The 22,894-nt window shown below is 37.7% G+C and overlaps 1 protein-coding gene across 7 annotated transcripts in view; it reads left to right on the top strand.

Annotated features, from left to right (window-relative positions):
- LOC121298236 (dedicator of cytokinesis protein 3-like) overlaps positions 1-22,894 on the top strand; it is a 189,508-nt gene that overhangs the window by 18,455 nt on the left and 148,159 nt on the right. The window lies entirely within an intron of this gene.

The following is a 22,894-nucleotide window of genomic DNA, read 5'->3' as shown; positions in this document are numbered from 1 at the left end:
GCAGATTTCTGACTTTTTTAGTCCAGCCTGGGAAGGTTACCTAACTTGTAACCATCATTTTCCACTATAGTCATACTCTAATTATTTTCAGTCTGTCCCAGTCCCACTTTGTGCTGCTTATAATATGAGTCAAGACAAGACACATAACAGCTTATTGGTGTAATGGTGTTCCATTCTATGTTTCCCAGCAAAGCCGCATCCTCCTATTAGTAATCCTATGGAGGCAGTCTTCACAGCTTGTGGAACTATGGCCATAAAGCAAACCATCATCTTAGTTCATAGTGCTGTCATACTATATAAATATACTGGGTTTTTTAAAAGTCAGGTATAATAAGATGTATGAACTCTGCTGTAGAATGTATTTTGCTTCTGGCATACATCAATTTCAGTGTGACAGGGTTTTCTGTTAAGCGAAAAGTGAAAAGATAAATAATGTAATATACCGGGTGATACTGTATGATGTGCGGTGCAGCACATTGGCTTCTGCAGTGGAAAGTCAGGAGCTTGGATTCGAGTTTTGACTGTGAGACCTGCACCTGAACTAGGAAAGAAACTAGGAACTAGAAAAAAAAAAAAAAGCCATTACGAGAATCCCTCCTTTTAGAGTGCAGTTAATTACAACCTTAATGTGGATGAGACTACATACAGTATGTACAACATCTGTGTACATAGCAATGACTGGAGGAAATCCACCGGACACCAGCAAAGCAATGATGACTTTGCAAGGATTTCTGAAAAAATGGTGCACAGATTCACCAATCCAAATTAACCAAACCATTAGGACTGCAGCAAATATTTATACTCGGTCTACTCAGACACTGTTCACACACTGTGCTTGGTGCCACTTGGTACCTGTATTTACTGACAGAGCATGCATGATGTGAGTGAAATGCACTCAATTGCTACAAAACATTGCCGCTGTAACAGATAGGGCCTGAGCACACGCTTCAGGGCTGATGCTTTTCCCAAGAATTACATTTCAGAGCTGTATGACCTTCATATTATCGTCTTTTGAAAAAAGTGTGAAAAATGCTGAGCTGCCTGTGCAGCAGCCTAATCCCACTGTAGAGATTCACCTGCGTGGTGGGATTGTGTAGTCTCAGCAGGGGAGTCATATTTCATGATGGGAAACTGAGTGCATCGATCTGGCTTGTGTTGGCTCGATCCTCGACTTCCACAGTAATAGGCAGGTTGTTGAAACATGGCAGGGGGTCTGGAACTTTCAATATTACGCCCTTGGTATACCATAACGTAGGTTGGGACTGAGTGAACTTTTTGTTTATTCTGTCTGCCCTGTCTAGATTTCCTACAACAGACATCAGTCTATCTATCTGTCTCTGTTTCACACTTTACAGTTTTAAATGTGCATTTACAGCAGTGGTGGGGGATATATGTCACTGACATAATTGTGTTACACACTGTGATCTACCTTTTTTTAGATATTGACAGCAGTTGGCTGAGCTATTAAAGGTTATGGGTAGGGCTGTATTTTTTTCATGGTAAAAAATGACTTGTCAGTCTAAAAATCGGTATTTCCAGATGTGTCATTAATAAACATACTATGTATTGAAACACACAAATAGCGTTGTCACACAAAAATGATAATTTTCTCTAGAGTTATTGTACAGTAAATGTTCCTAAATATTTAAATGCTTACCTGAAAAAAACAGTAAATGCTAAATTTGTAGAATATTTCATTTTTGATGTCCACCTTTTAAAGGTATTCTGTTTTCACCATCAGTGAAATAAAAACATAAATACAAATAACAAGACATGTGAAATGTCCACTTCTTGTACTGGACAGAGTGAACTTTAGCAGAAATATTTCTGATCTCAGATGCAGCTGGTGTCTTTTTCCATGAAGATATTTTAAAGAAATGTTTTTAATGCAGTTCAATCATTTGCCAGAAGCAAGCCAAACCAGCTGTCGGGTTCCTAAATTCAAAAGAAAAACAATGTCTCCGTATTAGAGCTGATTACACCATAACAACTGTTTGTAGCTATATGTCCTCATATACATATATTTTACTTTACACTATAATGAAGAATATTGATTTTAAATGATATGCACTTCACTGCCTAAAACCACAACAGACCCCACAGGGAAGAGCTGAGTGTACATTTACCAAATGCATTTCATTAACTGTTCACCAAAGCAAAGCACAAAACATTACCAGAAAAAAAAGAAAAAAAAAAAAACACCTCTTAGTGATCCACCAACTGTAACCCTTTGGTGTTTAGTTGTCTAAATGGTCACAATTCACCATTTCAGTGTTAAACTGACTTTAATGGCAATGCACATTCATTCTCCTGAACTTCCTGTTCTTTGTCAACCACTGTTATTTCCACAGTCAAAGTGTACCAGGGTGGAGCGAGAAACTGGTGACCAAATACATCTGCAAGTGACTATGCAAAAGACCCAGGCTCTTTCTGCAGGTGTGGAAAGGGAAGAATCCTTGATAGGTGGATCTGCTAGCAATTGTAAGGGCCATCTGCTGTCTACATTCAGAATACACGTCTGTTTGAAAATACCTACATAATCTACACTTTTCAACGTGTGTTGTAACAGACATGGGTACAATTTGTGTTAATATGCCCGCCCTTTCATTGATTGAGATCCAGGATCCTCCTGCATCTTTAACTTGGATGCTTGCCTGATTGGGGTGGGGGAGAGGGTGTCAAGTTTTTGAAAACAAAACCTGTTTTCAATCAAACAGCATAGGCTTATTTGTGAAGTGAGAAAATAACTAGAAGACTGGAAATCCTATTGTGACACACTTCCTGTTTTATTGTTCCGCTCAAATAATTTGTTCATAGTTTACCCTGAAACCTTCCTTACATTTTTAATCCTAAGCAGGCTAATTAATTTGCCGTTTAACTGCCTGTAATGTGCTAAAATAATTCAAACTCTGAATCTGGAGTCTGGAGTCTGGAGTTGCTAATGAGCTTGAGGTACGGGCAGCCACGCAGACAGCCTTAGTAAACGCTGAGGCAATTTTGTTTTAATTACCCCATGTAGGTGTAAGTAAAGCCACGGTGCCTGTTTGTTTGCTCTCTAGCCAGCTTATCCATGGTTTGGTTTTGAACTCCACTGCTGCTGAGGCATTCCTGGCTGTCTTTGGGTAACGTGTTGATCGCAAGAAGAGCAAATCACAAGCAACGAGGAGGGATTGTGCCAGTGTGAAAGGGGCAGACTCGCCTGACGAGAAATTGACACCACTAAGTTGACTTCATACATGGCCAATTCTGAAAGGCTACTGGAAATTATCTATTCATTCTCTAACTATTATTTAAACACATATAAACTACTTTGATGTCTAGCATTAATTGCGAAGGTAATTTTATTTTGAAATTACCTAACTTCACACTCAAGAAGTATAAGTGCATGTTCACAGCACATAATTACCAGCTTCAGTTATCACCTTACGCCTTATTACTTTAGAATTTCTTAACTCCATTTCTGGTCCTTTTTGTGTTATGTTGTTGTGCCAAGAAGTCTTATTTGTGGGGGTTGCAATGGCTCATTTCACAGTAAAAATAACAGATTTTATTTTTCATAGATGAATCAATAGCTCATCATGAAGCTGTATTTTGTTCTTATTTTTTTCAAACCTTTAGCAGCCTTTGAGTCTGATTTACTTCTGTAATACCTTGAGAAACCTAGTAAACCATAATAGCAGACTACCAAATTTGAAGCACTGTCTTCACAATTACTTTGGAACACAAATTGCATAGTTTTCTGCTAATAGTAGTTGATATGGATTACCATTGTGTATTGGTCTGTACCATTGACTCTATTGGTATGTATCTCTTCAAGTGTCGCATATAACCCTGTAGCAGCTCCTACCACTGCCACAAAGTACAGAACCATTACATTTCCACTGAAGATCATAAAAGGAGAATGCCATTACTGCTTTACCTTTGAGACCGATAATGTACAGAAAAAAGAGACTGAGCGCTTACTGCAATTATTGTTTTGTGCTTTTCTTCAGCTGCTAGCTTGTGGTGCTTGCAGAAAACCAGCAAAAACATTACGTGGTACAGTACAATAACCTGATCAGCCTATAAGGAGTTATGGTATCAGAGGATTGTGTTGGGGCCCTTCTCCTCATACATAGCTGTTCAGGGACAGGCATGCATCCAGGGTGGCTCAGCTCCAGGTAACCTCAGCCTGTTGGATGCTGAGCTGTTTTTTCATCCCGCTGTTAATCTGTAAATGTGCGCTGGCCATCTGGACATTTTGCTTTCTACACTCTTGCATCCTGTTTACTCTCACATCAACGGTAAGGAAATCACAGAGGGCGCCTTTCTCCACTACCCAGAGGAATTTGGCTAAGATCAATGTATAGTGTTGTCCTGTCCAGGGTGTCACAAAAGAAAGCAGATTGATGAATTAATAAATAGGTGGTGGAAACCAGTGAGCATGAAAGAATTTGAATATTCACACGCAGAACATAAAATGGGTGATTATGGAAAATAAGCCAGGCAAGGCTTATGCCTGAATACTCTTGAGCTTATGCGGGTATTTAAGCTACCCACTGTCTCTGGCATTATTCTGTTCTGACAAAATACTAACCACCATTAAACAGTGTTGCAAGAAGCACAGAACCTTCATGTACATGTTCTTCCAGGGGAGGGAATAAACACATGAAAGTATTCTGTTCTAAACATTTGTAAGTGTCATTTTCCCACAACTTATAATATGATGCTTAATAGAATTACAAAAAAAAAAAAAAGATTAATTTGACGACTTTTCTCATTGTTTTGTAGAAGTTCTAGTTTTGTATTTATATAGTAAAGAAAATTAAATAAAGCAGAAGAAACATTTAAAGCTTGTATGCTGTGAGTCCACAAGTGCAAAAAGCCCAACTTAGTAACATTTACAGGTTATTTTAATTTGTGGCTGGAAGCATTGGAATGATGGCAATATCGTGATAACGATAATTAGCATGGTGTTCATATTATTACAAAGGATGTACTGTATTCCATGAATACTGTTCTAGATGCAATACACCATCTGGATATCAGCTATTAGACACACAGGTATGAAGTGGGCGGTGAGGATAAAAGCTTGTGGTTTTGTCTGTAAAGGATAATAATGGATACGGCTGTCACGAAGGAGTGACAGGCAGTGTTTCCGAGGGCTTTTGTCATTTATCTGACTGTGTGAGGTACTCTTTTAAATTGTGCTTAAATGTAATGCAATGTCTGCAACACACTTCCAATAGAGACAGCTTCATAGAGATCAAAAGATAGATAGATTGCTGTGATTAAATGCATTCCAACAATATGTTCTGTCTTTCCTTGTGAAAATTCTTTGTTCTGCTGTCGTTGTAGAGATTAATTGTGTCCTTATTAAGCGGTTAGAGTTACCTTTGGTTATTGATTAGCACTTGATGTGTCCACCTGTAAAGTTTTTTTTATTTCGCTGTTGTGTTTTTCTACCTAAAGGGACATTTTGATCCTCTTTGAGGAGGTGACCTTCATTTAGCATTGGAAATGGTTATGGCTACTGTATTAATTCCCTGCACTGTTCTGGTTAATATCGCTCATTCACAATGCGCAAAAAATGTTGTGTGGGGCTGCAACAAATATTCAAACAAACCCGGCTGTTTGAAATGGATTTGGTGGCAAAAATATAATTCATTATATAAAACAATGTGTGAAAGACTAAAAAAGGTATCAGAGGAAACTATGCATACTGTGAATGTATCTGAAATAAATAAGCTTGTTTTTCTTTAATAAGGGTTTACTGTTACATGGTACAAATGTGTTTTACAGATACTTCTGAATTTTACAGATTGTTTCCAACTACACATAATTACAGTTTAGTGTAAAATGGAACAGGATTGGGGGCACTTTGCTTTAAGGCTCTTGATGACCTTGTCATTCTCTTCTCTGAGCTTCTCTTTTACAGATGAGTGTCACGGACTTCATTAACTGAGCCCTCAACATTGTCGCTGGAGTGAGATCAGCCAGACCGATGTGTTAGTCTTGTGTGTCAATTGATTCAAGGAAACCTGATCTTTTAGGAAAGGTTAATTGGAGCCCCTGAAGCGAGGATGCAATCCTAGCTCCACAAGGAGGATTTTCCTCAGATCCCTGAGAGATGAGGTTCTGAATCTTCGTTTCCATTTCAGCAGCCTTGCTATAATAACTGTATGTTGCAACATGGTCTTCAGTTTGAAAGATGAGTAGCTGAAAGCAACACTCCATTTGACATCTTTTGGGTTGAGAGCCAGCAGTTGACCTCAATACAATGTTTGTCAGTGTTGTTAAGTGCGAGAATGAATTTGTGGTGGAAATCGAGTGACAGGCAGTTGTGTCGCTGTCATGCGGAAATTGGTCGCCCCTGAAATTTAGTCCTCCGGATGGACTAAACAGTAACCACAGATTGAATTGTACAATTTTGTGGCGTGTTTAATGTTCTTTTTTTAAAAGAATGCTATAATTATTTCTACATTACCCTTATTGTTATGTTTTGTTGCTCATTGGGCTTGTCTGGAGAAACCCAAGTGCTGTGATTAAACAGATGGCCCCTTTTCCATTCAGATCATGTGATAGTGTGATCTTTCAACTCTGCCTATGTCAAATAGGTGGGGCTGGCAAAGCTGGTGTTGCCCCATTATTTAAAAGCAATGAGGAAGCCTGGTCAGTCCAGGCCATTAGGTTTCTCCACTCATTAAAGGCCTTGCTTTCAAAGTCTTCATCCCATCCTTCAATTAACTTCTGTTTTTTTTAATAGAGAAAAAGTCATTAATGTTACCAAATGAGAAACAAAAAAACTGAGGGTGCTTGGGAGACTTTGAATTATATTACCTAGTTGTCTGGATGGAGATTTGCCATATTAAGAGGTGTTTTTGTTAATTAAAGACTAGAGTAAACGCTTTGAAAATATAGCCCTAAGCTACTTGGACTTCAGTATATGCTGGCAACAGACAGTCTTATTTTATTTTTCTAATTATTTTTATACAGTATTTTATCAGTCAATTTGAGACAATTTTTCTGGAGTTAAACAATGAATTCATCCATCTTTTGCAATGTCAGGGGTCTAAATAACTACTCTTATTGCCTGAAGCTGGCTTCTACGTTGTCAGCCTGGGGTCTGGTGTAATTTTGTGACAATGTCCTTTTGAATATTATTTTTGTCCGATGCATGATTATGTCTGTAAATTGCACAGTGCTTTGGAGACTTTCTATGTTTGTATGTGCATTGGCTGCAAATTATTGTAAGAAGAGGAAATAATGAGTTTTGGGAATAAAAAAATCTAACGCTACTTTTTTTTTTTCATTTTGCTTGTTTTAAAGGGTAATTAAATCCAGCTTATTATCATTTTACCTTATGCCACATAATCTTAATGCATACACTATGTAGAAGTTAGTGTGTGCTTTCATTTTTCTTTCTGAAATGGTCTTGTTTGAGTGATATACTGCAGTGTATTTTCAGTGTCATTTACAATATCAGAACCAAAAGGTACCAAAGGGAGATTGTGTCTAACTAACTTGCTTGATTTTTTTGAGGATGCAACATCGATAATGGATAATTGCAACGCATATGACATGGTTTATTTAGATTTCCAGAAAGCTTTTGACAAAGTCCCGCACAAAAGATTAATTCTCAAACTGAACGCAGTTGGGATTCAAGGAAACACATGTACATGGATTAGGGAGTGGTTAACATGTAGAAAACAGAAAGTACTGATTAGAGGAAAAACCTCAGAATGGAGTGTGGTAACCAGCGGTGTACCACAGGGATCAGTATTAGGTCCTCTGCTATTCCTAATCTACATTAATGATTTAGATTCTGGTATAGTAAGCAAACTTGTTAAATTTGCAGACGACACAAAAATAGGAGGAGTGGCAAACACTGTTGCAGCAGCAAAGGTCATTCAAAATGATCTAGACAAGATTCAGAACTGGGCAGACACATGGCAAATGACATTTAATAGAGAAAAGTGTAAGGTACTGCACGCAGGAAATAAAAATGTACATTATAAATATCATATGGGAGATATTGAAATTGGAGAAGGAATCTATGAAAAAGACCTAGGAGTTTTTGTTGACTCAGAAATGTCTTCATCTAGACAATGTGGGGAAGCTATAAAAAAGGCTAACAAGATGCTCGGATACATTGTGAAAAGTGTTGAATTTAAATCAAGGGAAGTAATGTTAAAACTGTACAATGCACTAGTAAGACCTCATCTTGAATATTGTGTGCAGTTCTGGTCACCTCGCTATAAAAAAGATATTGCTGCTCTAGAAAGAGTGCAAAGAAGAGCGACCAGAATTATTCCGGGCTTAAAAGGCATGTCATATGCAGACAGGCTAAAAGAATTGAATCTGTTCAGTCTTGAACAAAGAAGACTACGTGGCGACCTAATTCAAGCATTCAAAATTCTAAAAGGTATTGACAGTGTCGACCCAAGGGACTTTTTCAGCCTGAAAAAAGAAACAAGGACCAGGGGTCACAAATGGAGTTTAGAAAAAGGGGCATTCAGAACAGAAAATAGGAGACACTTTTTTACACAGAGAATTGTGAGGGTCTGGAATCAACTCCCCAGTAATGTTGTTGAAGCTGACACCCTGGGATCCTTCAAGAAGCTGCTTGATGAGATTTTGGGATCAATAAGCTACTAACAACCAAACTAGCAAGATGGGCCGAATGGCCTCCTCTCGTTTGTAAACTTTCTTATGTTCTTATTATTTTATGGGTCATATCTTAAGATATCTGCATGACATTTTGCATTCCTCCATTCTGGGTTGTTATTGCAGTTTTAAATCTAATAACATTATAGTGTCATGTCAAAGGGTTTATGATTTATTGACAACAAGGTTGTGACAGGGATGACTGAGGTGGTGACGTCAGGCCAGAAACAGGAACAGAACACAGGAAAGGAACTGCGGTGCCAAACGGCGTTGCGGCTCCATTTATTTTTAAACACAAAAACAAATTAAAAAATGTTTCACAAAAATCACTGCTCACTGAGCAAAATAAAATAATAAACAAGAACAAGTCACGAACACAAAACAGACTGCAGGTCAGGCTGGGCAATCACCTCCACCTTCACTTTTATTTTACTTTCAGTTGAAGTTCTCTCTCTTGCTCGCTCTTGTTCCTCCAAACACCTACCCAGAACAGGGAGAGCTGCAGGCTTCTTATCTTAGTGACCGAGGGATTAACCAGCTATAAATTATCTGATTATCCCGTGGTCACATTCTGCTCAGGTTTTCTAATTACAAACTGGCAGAAGACGAGTTGTCAATCCCGCTTCTGCCAGAACACATTCAAAACAAAGCACTCGGCTGTGCTGTCACAAAATAAATTAATATGAAAACAAATACAAAATAAAACAAATGCACAGGGGCCCCATTCTAAAATAAACAACCAATATATTTAGACATCAGGGCTTTGCCAGCCCCCTTATATATGTGCAGAGCTTTCCTACCGCTCTGTTACAAAGCTAGATTGAGCTTTTTGGATCATTATGCTGTATTGTAGTCTGTGCTAATGTCTATCACTGAAAGCATATATGTACACAGGCGTGTTTAATTAATTAAAAGCATGTTTTGTAATTCCTCTATCTCTGGAACAAACAAAAGAAGGAACAAGTCTTGCAATTGGTTTTATGTCAGGTCATGACTTACACTGTGGGTTTAAATCTGGAGCCTCCAGGGGGACAGGGATATGGAGAAGTGCAGCTGTACCATATCTGGGTGCCAGCTCAAGCTGAAAAGCTATCCACAGGTGGGGTGGGAACTGAAGCACTGTGGGAGGGTATGAGCAGGCATCTCGGATCTACTCAATTGCTTGAATTTCCCCTATTGGGTTATCGACACATGTTTGTTGAATGCATTCTTGGGATTTTTATCTGTTTAATGTGTATCTTTTATTAGATAGATAAATAGATCAGGGGCGACCGGTTAACTGTGTTCGCTTATTCGCCAAACCCCCAGTCTCTTATTAATGAATTGCTCTTCCCTCCTTCTCCCCCCGTCACGTGATACTGGCACCGTGCACATGTGCAGTAGCAGCCAGCAGTGAGCCAGGACTGGCTATGATCAGATGACAGCGCGCGTGTGCCAAGACAACAAAGGCTATAAACATGAGCAGCACAACTTCGTCTCTTCTGTCTTGCATGGTGCATTACCTTGCGGAAAGACAGAAAATGTTTCAGCTGTTTAAATTAAAATAAAATTTCAATTATCTTTGTCTAACGTTGTATTTAATGTTTATGAATACTCTTATTTGTTCAACTTTGTTCTTTAAACAGTTTTAATCTGCCTTTATTTTGTGCCGTCTGTCCCTTTTTCTCCCGAGGCTGCTGCTCTTCAGCAGTGCAGTAATATCTTGCTGTGTTCGGCAAATTTTTCTTTCTTTTGTTAATTTACCGACCACTACTGCCTGTTTGGTGTAATCGTTTATTAAGTATACCATAGAATATATTTGTATTTTAATTATTTATATAATATTTTATATTATTTATTTTAATCTTGTTGATAGCCACGTCAGGCTTTTTTTTTTCTAAGTGTTTTTAAAAACAAAATGATTACATGCTTCAGCCATCTTATCAATTGAAAGACACGATGGCTGACAATCCTGACTTTAATTGTAAAGTAATCGAAAAATTTGCCACGACATCGCAGAGCAAACTTTTTGTATCTCTTCCAACAAGAAACGGATCCACTGAAGATTGACACCACCCCCCAACCGCCCCCCCCGGACCCACTCACCTGCATCTGAGGTGTAAACACCCAACAAAAATGTTGGCCACCAGCTGCCACTGATATACAATTACTGTTTTTGAGACTTGATTGACCTGTATAGAGGTTGATTAAGCTAGCACTTTTTCATACAATTGTAAAAATGTATAAGTATAATCAGAACATGGTCATTTTTCCAACCAAATACATTTCAAGCCATATTGGTTTGAATATTTAAATGTTTGTCCCAGTGCTACTATAAATCAACAGGAGAGCCTTAACCCCTCTACAAAATAGGCTGACATGTTTGCATGGATATGTCAATTTTTCCATGTATGCAGCTGTAATTTCTGTCCCCTTGAAACTGTTTTGCTGTTTTCCCATAAACTAACCCAACATTGCAGAGATGGCAAGATCTATAGTACTATACTATATCAAAAAGCACAAGTCAACCTATTTGTACACTTTTCATAAGAATTCAAATATTCAGAAATGTAGGTGGTGTACAATGCTGTCTCTCTGATTTTTTTGCAAGTGCTTGTACAGTATCCTCTGAATAATGCAGTATTCAAGGTTGAATAGTTCCTGAATTTATATGACCATTTATTTTGTATCACCAATTCCAGATGGGACATTGCATCGGAGTTTGGTTTGGTATAGTGTATCTCTGTGTTCCTAGCTGCAGCACTGAGGTCTTGAAGCTATTAAAATTCTGCACAAATGCCAGGTCTAATGTTTTTTCAACGGTGTTGTATAGTAATGAGTATTCTGTTTGGAAGTAAAGGATATGTACAGCTAATATCCATATGAACTTCAGGCATTTTAGATTCAAGGAACTGGCATACACTTTTAGCACAACAACACCTCTTTGTTTATCTGTTGTACTTACCTGCACCTCAAAGCATACAACAAAATGTACACTTTACAGAATTGAAAAGTGACAAAGATGTGTGTAATTTCAGACTGCTTAATTGGATTACTGAGACAGATTAATGAAACCTTAACTCTGCACCATGGATAATTGATGTGTGATGTATTAATAGTGGCATTAAGAGCTTTCTTAGTTCTATCTGTACTGGCTCACTGTTTGCTTAAGTATTAAAGCATTTTTTCTTTAAGTCTAATTGTCCTATTTTTTTTTTTTTTTTTAAAGAGCAAAATATGCGTTACAAAGCATGAAAAAAACAACTTAAGAGCATTTATAGATTTAATTAATCTACTCAGCTGTTTTATTTTAGTAAATTGAGAAGGTTTTTTTCTGTTTTAAAGCCAGAATCACATTACAGTCGAGCTGCTTTCAGAATAAGCCTTTTTTTCTTACTTTCTTACTTACATAAAAGGCCTTATTAAATATATCCCTGCAAACCAATGTTATGGGAACCAGTCTGTTAAATACAGTGCAGTGAACATAAATAAAAATGAAATCAAATTAGATCGAAGATTTGTTAATTTAAAAGGTGGAATCACATTGGGTGCCCAACTGGTCTGAGCACACTGCTGTAAATTCCAGACAGTGTGATATCAAAAACCATTGTGTCACACAAGGAAAGACAAGCATCTAATTAGACCGCTATCGGTACAGATAGAACTGATGATGACTGATGGGGGAAGACAATGGCTGCAGAGTACTGTGGCTGTATCTTCTCAAGACTAGACACAGGGAGTATGCTAGACAGATTTTGTCTGACAACTTTATTAGTAACCCATCCCATTCTTCCAACACTCAGATGAATGTCAAGCAGTATACCAAGGCAGGGGTAGTAATAGTGAAGCACCATTATAGCAATCCTATTATTTTACTATCCCCTTTATTTAATGGGTGGCTTGGATAGTAATTCCCAGCAGACACAAAACACACAGTTCAACTGGGATGATAATAACCTGTAATTCACTGAAGGAAAACAAGCCTTAAATAAATCTTTTATTTATGTATTTTGCATGTATTATTATTTTTTTAAATACATCTTGTGTTTATAAAATAGGAATGACACATTATTCAAGGCGACTTACAGACAAAAAAGTTTACGCAAGTAATTGGTGTGTTTTACTGGAGTTATGCTGCGGTTAAAACAGACCTTAAGGCTGATAATTGCTGACTGATTGGTCTCAAACCGTCAAAAAAAGCTTGACTATTCAGTGAAGCAAGAAAACTGTATAAGCCCCTGTGACTGGGAAGCGTCATCAGTGAGGCTTGTAGACCAGAAAGCTGCAGCTTACTTGCTCATGTGCATTTTATTCATACAAAAACAAGAAGCACAGCACAGCACAACCATCATTAATCCTAAACCAACACCTGTGGCCAACACCTAATTAATCATGAATCATTTATTCTATTTACGGCTCCAGCCATATTCCCATACTTTTGCAAGGAGGAATTTAACCCCCTCCCTGCCACCCAATATTCCCCACACACATTTCACCAGCAGGGCTTCCACCCTGCCATAGCCCCATATAAAGGAAATTTACTGTATTTCTGAGTGCCTCAGAGATGAAGTGTCCATAATTTACAGCTACCAGTAAAGGCAGACAAAAAACAAGCAGTTCTGTTGGCAATGTATAATAACCACAGCAAAATAAAATCCTTTTAAAAGTTGCATTTATTTTTCGAAAATCCGATGACAAGTTATTCCTAGCATGTAATGCTATGAGGCGAGTAGTCTCGTATTACACAGGGGTTAGTGTCACCCTGCTAAGCACAACCAGGACTGTGTACGAGAACTCTGACAGTGAGGAAATGTAATGTTTACCCAAAAATAAATAAATAAATAAATAAAAATTCTAGCGGGAGTTCAGAAACAACACCTGAGAAGGTTAAACTCATTTTTAGTTAAGTGTGAAATAGATTGAGATAGTCTGCAGCCAACATATCAGTTTCGCTTAGTCCACAGAGCATATTGTAAAGGTATTTTTAGTTGGAGTTGTTATCTATACTGTTCTAGAACAATGGGCTACACTTTAGAATTACCCTATTGTACATAGTCTGACATCAATCAATCAGTCTATTTTATATAGCGCCTTTCATAGTGGACTACCATCAATCACAAAGCTCTCTACAAGATACAGTAATAAGAAAATCCATAATACTTTAAATACAGAGACATGCATAATACATGATCTACAGTAAAAAACAAACAATGCATAATACATTTAATACAGTGGAAAGTGCATAATAGATGATAGTAGCATAATACATGAAATACAGTGGAAAGTGCATAATAGATGAAATAGTGTATTAAGTACATGATAGTACATAATACATGAAATAGTAGCAGCAACACAGCAGCTAATATCAGCTATCAGGCTTAAAGAGCATGGAAAGCAAGAGAGAACAAGTGGGTCCTGAGAGTTGATTTAAAGTGAGCGACAGTGGGAGCATCACGCACCAAATGTAGGAGAGAGTTCCAAAGAGTCCGAGCCATGAAACTAAACAAGCGTTCTCCAAGTGTGGTGCACTTTTGCTTGGGGACAACAAGCAGGCCAGAGTCAGAGGACCTCCGCTTGCGGGCAGGAACATAGTGGGTCAGTAGGTTAAGGAGGTACTCAGGACCTGTGTGATTGAAGGGCATTTTAGGTGACCAGGAGAGTTTTGAAAATAGTCCTGAACTTTACAGGTAGCCAGTACAGCTGGGCAAGTAGAGGGGGGTGATGTGATCACGTTCTTTACATCTGATGAGGATCCTGGCAGCGGCATTTTTTTTTTCTCCTCACCGCAGTGAGTTCCCACACAGCACAGATGTTCTGAGGGTGTGTGAGCATCCTCTGATCTCACAAGCCTAAAGCCAGAATCACTTTTCAGCCAAGCAATCCACAGCAGAGGTGGGCGGGATACCGATCCCGGAAAAGAGAGACCAGCCCTGCCTCTTATCCACGATGAATGTGCTCGGTGTCTGGCCAATAGGGTTGCTGTTGCATGATGGAGAAGCAATCCCTGCCAGTTTCCCATTCCCCACCCTGGAAGTGTTAGAACCAATGTGATGGCCCCCTCGGGGTCCCCAGCAAAGTTCAGTCTCTTTGCAAAGCCTGGATGTGAACTGGCACCGTCCAAGCTGTTCGACTGCATACTTTTTGCCTGTAGAAATGTTTGTTTGGAAATGCAAATGTTTGTCTCAGTGCTAAAGGATTTTTGTGTTTCTTTGTTTGAAGCTAAATCTAGGTTTTTCTAATTTTCTTATTTTTTCTTTTGTACACAATTCTAATCATTCACTGGCATACATGCCAACAGTCCCTATATGTTCGGGACAGTCCCGATTTTCCTAGCAAATGTCCCGCGTCCCGATACATAGGAAGAAAGTCCCGATATTTACCCATAGAAAAAAAATCATTCTGGACAGTGGAGTTAGTGAAAACCACACGCTGTGCTCTTCGTGTGGCTGACACATCTGCTGATCACTAACTTATACAAAGGTAAGAATGCTTCAATAGGTCTGTTTTTACTGTGTGGTGACTCCTTCCATGTGTATGATGCTTATAACCCCCCCCCCGGAGACTAGCGTATCGCTGAACATTTTCCAAATGTTGGCAAGTACGCATTGGCACACTAATCTTTCTGCTGCTTTAAATTAAAACTGTACAGTATGATGTACAGATGGCTGCTGTCAGTGACACACTAGTAAGCAAAGTTATATACGTTTTCATTTTAATTTATTTAAGCAGAATTTATCCAGGTCAGTAACTTGATATGATTAGCTACTGATTTTCACAGTGCGCAGTGGGGCATGCAAATTCAGACCCATAATGACAAATGCATTATAATGGCACATGAAGCCTGGATCTGTGAAGCAACAGTAATAGAAGTTCTGGGGTACTGGAGGCTTTGGAGGTGACAAGGTTTGTTTTAATGTACAGCTATAGGAAATACGATTTAATAATGTACCTGAAATGGCAACATAAAGTGAGAATATTTTAAAAAGTTTTTCAGAATCATGTTAGAGCTACTGTACTTGAGACGTTAACCCATTGGAATTGCTGCTTTTGGTGAGAATACATTGAACAGACCCTACGTCTTATTGGCTATTGACAATTGCACCTCCTTCAAAGCTCTTATGGCTGTTTAGCACTGATGTTAAAAAGCAGTGAGTATCACAGAAGGTTGTGAAATTATTATTATTTTTTTTTAATAAGTTTGTCAAGCTCAAAATAGAGGTGGCTTCAGTAGAACTCTGTTTGGTGAATATAAAAAGACTGGCTGCGATGTTGATTATCTCTTTTAGGATTTTCAAAGCATGTCCGTGATAATTCTCTATTTTAATCCTCCGATAATCCCCCATAATACTACTGGCGTCCATGGACAGATTAATGAGCAATAGCCATTTTCAAGGAAAGTATCCCAAATATCCCAAATAGCCTTTCAAAATTAATCAATTAGAGGTCTCCTGGAGTCTCACTGTCTACTATAGAGCTACTGAATTGTATTTCTATATTTTGTACTTTCTTTAATGCATCTGCACCCCTCACCACAAAAAGAAAAAGTCCTTTAAGCTATATATATATATATATATATATATATATATATATATATATATATATATATATATATATATATATATATATATATATATGCTGTTGTAAAATCTGTTTTGGAATTAAGATGGAGAAGCTTGTCAGATTGTGTGTGATTGTCCATGGTTTACATTTAAACACCTCAAACGAGTGTTGCTGTAGAAGAGCCTTGGGCTGTAACATTGGATGTTTATGCAATGCATGCATGTGATCAGATATAGCAGTTTGGTGCCAATTGAGCATGAGCTGCAGACCTCATGAAGGGTATCCTGACAAATGCACTTATCGCCCCCATTGTGACAATAGCATCATGCAATGCTGTTTGGGATTCATTTGATTGATCCGAGCAGCAGTGCATCTAAATCTGCCATAATTGAAATAAAAACGCCTTCACTGTCATGTTGCACACTTGTGAATTTCTCCTAGTTATTGTAGTGGATTGATATCTCATCCCATTGAATGAAAATCAAAATCTGGGGCTGGATACAAACCCTAACCCTTATGAATCAAAGACTAGTGCTAGCTCAGCTGTTTCTGCTAGCTTCAAGGGCTTAAGTGTATATGCTGGTGGCAGTACATTTAGATGTTACAGTCTGTACTGTGTGTGTATTACACATATACCTACACACAGAGCCAGAAGGGTCCCTCTCTTATTATTCCGATCTGCCGTCATTCACATTATACTAAAATAAAGCCCCTTGGGTGTTTGCTTGTTTTTTTGTAGCTCTACATCTAGTTTATTGCACATGTATTTTTTTGTTGTGTACCTCAATGTTTCTTTTCTATACAGAAACAGTATTGTCTGTTTGATATTGAGTGTCTTTCTTCCCTTCATAAGACTAATTGTGAAATTACTGCCTGCTGGAACAGCGCTCAGCGCTCAGCTGAAGCTGTTTTGTTAATCATCGTCACACTTCCCGTCAGTTTACTGCTGGACTGTGTTTTGGTGTGTGATGCAACCTGTGGAAAGTCACAACATGAGAAGTTTTCATGGCCCAGTTCTGTAACACTGCTTTTGAGAACTGCACAAGCTCTTCCATTCTAAAACATAAGATTCCCACTATTCACTGCTCATTCTATCCTGAAGACTTTTGGAGAATGCTCATGGTTCCTCCATCAACCGGACTCAATTGCAGTCCAACTCCAAATTAGTCCCATATATATGTGTGTGTGTGTGTGTATATATATATATATATATATATATATATATATATATATATATATATATATATATATATATATATATATATATATATATATATATATATATATATATATATACGTGTGTGTGTGTTTTCATTTTATTGCATTGTAGATTTAACTAATGAAATAATGTAGCATGCAGAGATCAATGAATGTATATATTGGCATTGAAGGTCTATTTCAAATCTATGTGTGTGGTATCCAGTGAGAAATACTGGAAGCTAAAAAAATAGAAATGTTGTTTTTTTCACCAATACACTGGGCAGTATTTTGATGTCAAATATTTTTAGCCTCCAAACCTCAGCTCTGTATACCTGTCTAAAGATTAACTTGATTTGTATTTCTGTCTTCCCTGCAGCAGTCTCTGCTAATTCAGCCCTGCAAACTCATTGTCTGCATTCCCCTGTTATTTCAGCTTATCTGAACTCTCAAATGAGGCGCACGATAGTGCCAGTTTCAGTGATGCTTTTCAGCATGAGGTTTGTCAACTACAAGATGCTCCTTAGGTTATCATAATTCTTAGCATAGGCTTTGTTGGGTATAAGCCAACTCCTGTGAACACCATGCTGACAGGAAGCAGCAAACTGGGAGCAATCTGTGTCCCTTTACAATCTCTCTCATAGCACTGCTGTGAAAATGTGGTACAGTATAGAGTGTTTCGTGTTTGTTCAGGTTTGGATTAACCACGCAAAATGGGCGAATGAGAGGAGTGATGTAAATACTAAAAGGGATACACAAACTTAAAATTCTAGAACTAAGTGAAGTGGACACATTTTGGCAATAGTGCCATGCTTTTTTTAATTATATTTCTGTTGTAGGCTAAAGTCGACCTGTTAGGGGAACAAACAAACTCTTCTAGAAACTGTGCAATTTATTCACATTGTCCAGCGACTATAATGAGCTGAGAGGGAAAGGGAGGGACGGAGCTTAGTGTGAACAACTGAATTCTGAAGGCGAGGACGATGGCATCAGTGATTTATTTGGCTAGCTAGAGTAAAGGTGGGGGAGGAATTGCTTTACTTCCTTCCTTAACCCTGCTCAGCTGCTTGCATCAGTCAGACTGTCAGCACCAGTAATTATAGACTGTTCACTAGCAGCCATCCAAGAACTCGAGAATTCCAGCATCTCTTTAGGAAGGGTAATAAGACTGTTTGTAACTGTCCACATTAATGACTTGCCAACCCCCCTCCCCCCTCCCCCCACACCAAAAAAAGGGTTGTATTATAAATCAGGATGCATTTGAGAACAAGTGGCACATGCTTCGAGAAAACATAATTTCTTGCATGGCAACTTAACATGGCAATTTAACAATTCTCAAGGATACTCTGTGGACATGATAGTAATTTCACTTGTGACAGTTACATACCAGCTAATTACAAGAATACACACCTTGCAGAAGAGCTTTGTCCTTGATATCGTGAAGTAGTATTCCAATTTGTAGTGTGTGAGCATTGAAATATGTTTTATTCAAAATCCCCACTCTTAGTCAGGTTAGTGTCCAAACATCCAGTACAGGTTCCATTTCATTTGGTCACTCCCAGGAGAAGGAGGCTTTAAGAAGCTAATTTACTTTGTCATTTGCACCCCTCCAGTTTAATTGTGGTGTGCAAGTCTTGCGCAATGCAAAAATGTAATATCTTACTATGAGTTAGAACCCATGATTGCATGAATCTTAAACTTTCTGGCAGTCAGAGAGATTGGCTGGAGTAGTATTTGGTCAAATCTCAATGATATGACAGTTTATCAGAAATTATGTTGTACCACTTTAATTGGAAGCAAATGAAATGTAAATAAAACCTGAAAACCCAGTTTAATGAAACAGAGTCTGATTCAATTAAAGAGAGACTCCATAGGATCACATTTCTTGCAGAGCATACTGCATTTTACACATGTAGCCTGATGAAGTGGAATAAACACCTCAGGGGTACAGGTAGTTCTGTATACTGGTATTTACTGAAGGCAAAGTCATGTAAAAGGAAGAAGTACCGTAAAATGCGTGTGTGCTTAGAATTAGTGTAAACAGAGTGATGTCAAAGGGCAATGCAGGTGTGAGTTCAGGACTATAGCTCTAAAACCACACAGATTTTGAATGCATTTTTTCATAATTGTATATCTGTATTACACCCTTGAGGTGCCACCCAAAAATAAGACAAAGTGGTTTAAGGAAAAAAAAAAAAAAAAATCTCCATTTCTGAGAGTTAAATACAGTGCCATCTAGTGCCAAAAAGATGGAATTTGTGATTCAATAATAATAATAATAATAATAATAATAATAATAATAATAATAATAATAATAATAATAATAGCAACACTTTTAAACAAATTAGGTAAATGCTTTTCTGTACAGTAAAATCAAGGTTATTGCATTCCTATGTTATTCAGGCATTATTTTTTTTGTACACTCATTTAAAAATGTAAATATAAGACATTCAAATATTTTTTCCAACATTACACTATACTAAATGGAATAAACAATTATATAATTTATGAAGATGAATTCAAGAGGATATTGATATACACATTAATTTATTGATAGCCTTTTCCAGCTTTGTTGGCCATGGCCATGGTATGTGCCATTTCCGATCTTTTGACATTTTCACTTATTTGTCTGTCTTCAGATTTTAACTCGAAAGGCTGGTTTCCCAGACCCCAATTAGCACTAATCTTGACTACGTAATGTTATTTAGGATAAAGTGGTCCAAAAATAGTGCTGTTATCAGTTTCAATGTATTATTCATAAGTCAGCTGTTTTCCCCACATTCCTTCATTCTCTTCATACAATATTTTTAAAAACTTTTTATTTTATTTTAACTTTTTTGTAAAACCTTTAATTGTCTTCCCAGTATGACTTTTGCTTTTTACTTGACCTCTGTTGTGGACTCATTAACTTACAAAATCCCTCACCAAGTTGCACGGTTTCAACAGACTACCATTGCCTGAGATGTCTATTAATTAAATAGTTTTCTTTAATGGAAGAACAAATTGCTGTGGTATTAATATCCAGGGATACTTTTTGAAGATTCATTTTGAGTAATAATGCAAATTTGACAAGCCTTTGTCCTAACTAAAATGTTATGTTTTTACAGGAACCGTTTCTTACTGCCCCACGTTGAAACCGCAACTGTTTATGCCATGGTCTTGGCTTATCTCTTTATCACGCCCTTTACAGTTTGTCATATTTCTTTTGTTTTATAGATTTGTAAAAACCATAGTAGTCATAAAACTAACAAACAAAAAACAAAGTCTTAATCCAATTAAGAGACATATCAGGGCAACATAAATGTGCCCCTGTCACAGAAAATGAAAGGTAGTAATTGTCCAGACCCACGAATAGACAGATTTATTTAAGTAAAAGGTGCATATAAGGGAAGCTTGTATGCTGTGTACAATTTACCATTAGTATGTGGTGCAACCTGATCTGAAAATGGCATTAAGGCATTTTTCTTTCATGCACGTCTTTCTGCAAATAACCTTAAAATGGAAGACAACTTAGCTGGGCATACTGCCTTCACAAAGTTCTGCTTCCTCACGGCAGATAATAGAGTGTATCTGGGTGAATCTCTGCTCGTCATAACATTAGCAGTCTCTAGCAAACTGGGATGTGATAAGAAACGTTGTAAACACAATAACTATGCTTCTGTCAGGAAGTTTGAAAGCGTGTGCTTATGTGCAGTTTAAAATTTGAAAGTACAGTACTAATAATTCAGTCTTATATCTGAATATTTTTGAGTATGCAGTCCAGAGATGGAAAGTTTTCACAAAGGGGCATGTAAAAGCAGAGAAAATTTAAAGCTTTAGACCTGAAATGTTTATTAGCAGCAAGGTGATGGAATATTGTTTGAGGTTCCGCTAGTTCAAGGCTTTCTATGTGGCGCAGTGGCAACCTGGTTGCTTGGATACAGCACAAACTTTTCCAGATCATCAAATCTGGATAGGAGAAAATGGAGTCCTGGCTCAGTTTAAAAATAAACACAGTGCCAAGCTGTGCCTTATCCAGTCACACATTACTAATCGTCTTGGGCTGGATTTGAGTTAATAAAGCTTAGGAGATGATTTATACCTTTTTTTAATTTATTTTTTTATCCACCAGATAATGTATTATGAGTGCCTGACAGTTGCCTCACAAGCTTAGTGATTATAATTTTGTATATTTATAATTATTATTATGATTTATTTCAAGCAGAGTGTATATTTATTTATTTTTTGGCAGTACACATTATAGTATTTGGAGTAGTCCTGTTTTCAACATTGGAACTGTTGTTTTAAAAGTGCTTATTCTTCATTTCCATGGGTAGTTGGGGGCACCCCATCCCAATTGTAATAAAACTTACTGTGTTAATTACTTGTCCCCATGGAGGATACTTATTCCTGGTGACAGGGATTCTCCAGTTGCTCACCCTGTTATGACGAAAGCTGCAGAAAGTCCTAAAGGCATTTATTATATTTAGACAAGAAGACTTCACACATAGGGAATTACTAAGGATTACAGACTGTGAGGCTTAGGAACAAACGCCCACAGTAGAAATAGCACCTGTCTGTAAGGACCACCCTGATGAATCTCTGTATAGACTGTAAGTCTATTTTCTAGGTTTAGGGGGTCCTAAAAAGGGGGGAGCGACTTATACACTGGCGCGACCTATAGGCTTTTTCCTGAAACTGTTGTCTCAAAAAAGGGGGAGGGGGCGACTTATACACTGGTGCGACTTGTGCACTGATTTTTATGGTAATTCACCTTTTAATAAAGACTATTTCCCAATAAAGTCACTTTTAGTCCATGTTACCACCGGCATCATGAACCGTTACAGCTCATTGGTTCCATCTGTAGTTTACTACCGTATTTGCAACCAGACATTACACATAGGGAAAATATGTATCACATTTTGAATATTTGGGGATTAGGCAGCTCTGTCTAAATGTGTGTGTGTGTGTGTGTGTGTGTTTTTTAATGCAATCTGTGGTTAAAAAATTGGCCTCAGTTGCAGTTCGTTCAGCATTGTCTTTACATACAATAAGGTTTCGGTTTACTATGAAGGACTGTTTTTTAGCAAGTCAAATATTCTTTTTTTGGGGGGGGGGGGGTAAGTCACTTACAATGACACGATTTTTGCAAAGCAAGTATTTAGATATACAAAGCAAGTATTTATCACTGTAATGCTATTAAAACTGCATGCTAGAAATCTTAACTATTAAACTAAAATGGACATCGAAATTCCTTTTTGTCAAAAATTTGAACATTCGCTTGCACTGTCTTTGTTTTTGAAAAATTACTGCGCAACAAGTATGCAAGTTAAGTAATGAATGCACTTCAGTCAGTGGCAATGGCATGACAAGTTTGACAATTTGACAAAATTCAGCATCAGGTTATGGAGTGTGCTGACGCGAATGGGAATGAATGTGATAGCGAGTGTGTGACTAAACTAAAGATTAGTGATTGAAGGTAGCTTACATACAGAGTGTTGGAAACAGAAAAGGAGAAGGGTTATTACCAGAT

This window comes from Polyodon spathula, chromosome 23, assembly GCF_017654505.1.
Source record: "Polyodon spathula isolate WHYD16114869_AA chromosome 23, ASM1765450v1, whole genome shotgun sequence".
In the NCBI taxonomy this organism is placed as follows: Eukaryota; Metazoa; Chordata; class Actinopteri; order Acipenseriformes; family Polyodontidae; genus Polyodon; species Polyodon spathula.
This window is presented reverse-complemented; position numbering and strand designations above follow the sequence as displayed.